We start from the raw sequence: 2,945 nt of genomic DNA, 5'->3' as shown, positions 1-2,945 counted from the left end.
CCTGTCCTTCGAACGGGTGAGTAGACGCCGCCTTAGGGTGAACACTGGGGGCCGGCTGTTGCAGTGATGTAGAATTTCTTCACCTGAAATGATTAGAGTAAAAGCGAGTTTTTTAACACTGAGTCAACACCTGGGCCCAGCAGCTTCTTGTGACCAGAGCGGCCCCGTGAATGCTCACAGTGATTGTGTGTTCTAGGAGTTAACACCGTCACTGCCTTGGTGGAAAACAAGAAAGCCCAGCTGGTGGTGATAGGTGTGTTTGCCTGTTGACTGCTAATCCACGGGCTTCTGTCAGTCCGGGAAGAGAGTAGGCCTAATGACGAGTCAGTGATGAGACCGAAGTGGGTGCGTGAGGACAGTGCTGCCAAGGGATCCAGCTCAATGCGTCGCTCTTGCGGTGATGTGAATCTCTCACTGAATTCAACCTTGAAGTGGAAATCCATGAGCTTTTTAACCCTGAGCAGTTGCTGCCGAGCTAGCTTTGAAATGTACTGCTTTTGGTCCAAATACACTTTTCAGCTAATGCTTTCTTTCAGCTGGTAGTTTTGCCTGCCCTGTGTCAGAAAATGGGAGTCCCTTATTGTACTATCAAGGCTAAGGAAAGACTAGGACGTCTCGTCCACAGGAAGACCTGCACCACTGTCGCATTCAGCCAAGTTAATGAGTAAGTACACGGCCTGCCCGAAGACTTCCCCAGTGCGTTGAATACACGCGTCACAGTTGTTTTCCTTAAAGGCCGATCTTTTAAGAAATACATTTATCTGAACTTTTGCCAATGATGGTTACGAATTTCTTCACCTGAATAAACCGTGTGTGGTCACATTACATCTGAGGCAAAAGTCTGTTTTGAGCTAAAAATGAAGACACTTACACGTTCTAAAAGGGAAACAGAGAGGCCAAAAACCCACTTTGGTTTTCCATCCTGCCGTGTTAGGGAAGACAAAGGCGCCTTGGCTGAGCTGGTGGGAGCTGTCAGGACAGACTGCAGTGACATATAATGAGGTAAGAGCAGCTTCACACAAAATACTGTCATGTACTAATCTTTTTCCCAAACAACTGGCTGCCTTAACGTATGAGCAGTTCTATTTGGCAATCAGGTTGGAACAGCCCAACAGAACCATGCAGTAACCTTGAAAATCTGAGAAAACAAGAGGCTAAGCTGACTCCCTCTTTTTGTGTTTTCAGATTCGCCGTCACTGGGGAGGCAACGTCCTGGGTCCCAAGTCTGTGGCTCACATCGCCAAGCCTGGAAAAAGGAAAGGCCAAAAGAACTTGAAAGTGATTTGGGGTGAAATGTACATAGTAGAGTTTGCTGTAAATAAAAATAATTTAAACGATACAAATTTTTCCTTCAGCATATGTCTGTTGGTATCTTGGGTTGAATCTTACTTGGGGTTAGCAAGTATCTTTTTTTGGGGGGGGNTGACCAGAGCGGCCCCGTGAATGCTCAGTGATTGTGCTTTCTAGGAGTTAACACCGTCACTGCCTTGGTGGAAAACAAGAAAGCCCAGCTGGTGGTGATAGGTGTGTTTGCCTGTTGACTGCTAATCCACGGGCTTCTGTCAGTCCGGGAAGAGAGTAGGCCTAATGACGACTCAGTGATGAGACCGAAGTGGGTGCGTGAGGACAGTGCTGCCAAGGGATCCAGCTCAATGCGTCGCTCTTGCGGTGATGTGAATCTCTCACTGAATTCAACCTTGAAGTGGAAATCCATGAGCTTTTTAACCCTGAGCAGTTGCTGCCGAGCTAGCTTTGAAATGTACTGCTTTTGGTCCAAATACACTTTTCAGCTAATGCTTTCTTTCAGCTGGTGGTCTTCTTGCCTGCCCTGTGTCAGAAAATGGGAGTCCCTTATTGTACTATCAAGGCTAAGGCAAGACTGGGACGTCTCATCCACAGGAAGACCTGCACCACTGTCGCATTCACCCAAGTTAATGAGTAAGTACACGGCCTGCCCGAAGACTTCCCCAGTGCATTGAATACACGCGTCACAGTTGTTTTCCTTAAAGGCTGATCTTTTAAGAAATACATTTATCTGAGCTTTTGCCAATGATGGTTGAGAATTTCTTCACCTGAATAAACCGTGTGGTCATATTACATCTGAGGCAAAAGTCTGTTTTGAGCTAAAAATGAAGACACACGTTCTAAAAGGGAAACAGAGAGGCCAAAAACCCACTTTGGTTTTCCATCCTGCCGTGTTAGGGAAGACAAAGGCGCCTTGGCTGAGCTGGTGGGAGCTGTCAGGACAAACTGCAGTGACAGATAGGATGAGGTAAGAGCAGCTTCACACAAAATACTGTCATGTACTAATCTTTTTCCCAAACAACTGGCTGGCTTAACATATGAGCAGATCTATTTGGCGATCAGGTTGGAACAGCCCAACAGAACCATGCAGTAACCTTGAAAATCTGAGAAAACAAGAGGCTAAACTGACTCCCTCTTTTTGTGTTTTCAGATTCGCCGTCACTGGGGAGGCAACGTCCTGGGTCCCAAGTCTGGCTCACATCGCCAAGCCTGGAAAAAGGAAAGGCCAAAAGAACTTGAAAGTGATTTGGGGTGAAATGTACATAGTAGAGTTTGCTGTAAATAAAAATAATTTAAACGATACAAATTTTTCCTTCAGCCGATGTCTGTTGGTATCTTGGGTTGAATCTTACTTGGGGTAGCAAGTATCTTTTTTTGGGGGGGTGGGGGTAGGGGGAGAAGGACCCTGACTGTCCTCCAGGCTGGAGTGCAGAGGCATGATCTCAGCAACCTTTGCCTCCCGGGTTCAGGATAATCTGGTGCCTTAGACTCCTGAGTGGCTGGAATTACAGGCCCACACCTGGCTGATGTTTGTGTTTTGGGTAGAGACGGGGTTTTGCAGTGTTAGGCTGGTCGCAGCTCTTGACCTCAACTGAGCCGCTGCTCCCAGCCCTTCTTTCTCACCCTTAGACATTCTTAAA

General features: G+C 46.9%; 1 long non-coding RNA gene, 3 other non-coding genes and 2 pseudogenes across 4 annotated transcripts; all 6 read left to right on the top strand.

The window, feature by feature from the left end:
- Positions 1–58: 58 nt before the first annotated feature.
- LOC119468752 lies at positions 59–128 on the top strand. Its single transcript, XR_005197513.1, has one exon. It is a non-coding gene; the product is annotated as a small nucleolar RNA SNORD36 (small nucleolar RNA).
- A 264-nt stretch (positions 129–392) lies between these two features.
- On the top strand, positions 393–465 carry LOC119468751. Its single transcript, XR_005197512.1, has one exon. It is a non-coding gene; the product is annotated as a small nucleolar RNA SNORD36 (small nucleolar RNA).
- A 304-nt stretch (positions 466–769) lies between these two features.
- LOC119468748 lies at positions 770–838 on the top strand (annotated as a pseudogene).
- A 596-nt stretch (positions 839–1,434) lies between these two features.
- On the top strand, positions 1,435–2,607 carry LOC108292317. Its single transcript, XR_001820239.2, has 2 exons — positions 1,435–1,938; positions 2,203–2,607. It is a non-coding gene; the product is annotated as an uncharacterized LOC108292317 (long non-coding RNA).
- Positions 1,664–1,736, top strand: LOC119468750. The gene has a single exon (XR_005197511.1). It is a non-coding gene; the product is annotated as a small nucleolar RNA SNORD36 (small nucleolar RNA).
- On the top strand, positions 2,044–2,110 carry LOC119468753 (annotated as a pseudogene).
- Positions 2,608–2,945: the final 338 nt, after the last annotated feature.

This window comes from Cebus imitator, unplaced genomic scaffold, assembly GCF_001604975.1.
Source record: "Cebus imitator isolate Cc_AM_T3 unplaced genomic scaffold, Cebus_imitator-1.0 Scaffold486, whole genome shotgun sequence".
In the NCBI taxonomy this organism is placed as follows: Eukaryota; Metazoa; Chordata; class Mammalia; order Primates; family Cebidae; genus Cebus; species Cebus imitator.
The sequence above is the reverse complement of the archived record's forward strand: the minus strand, read 5'-3'. Positions and strand labels throughout refer to the sequence as shown.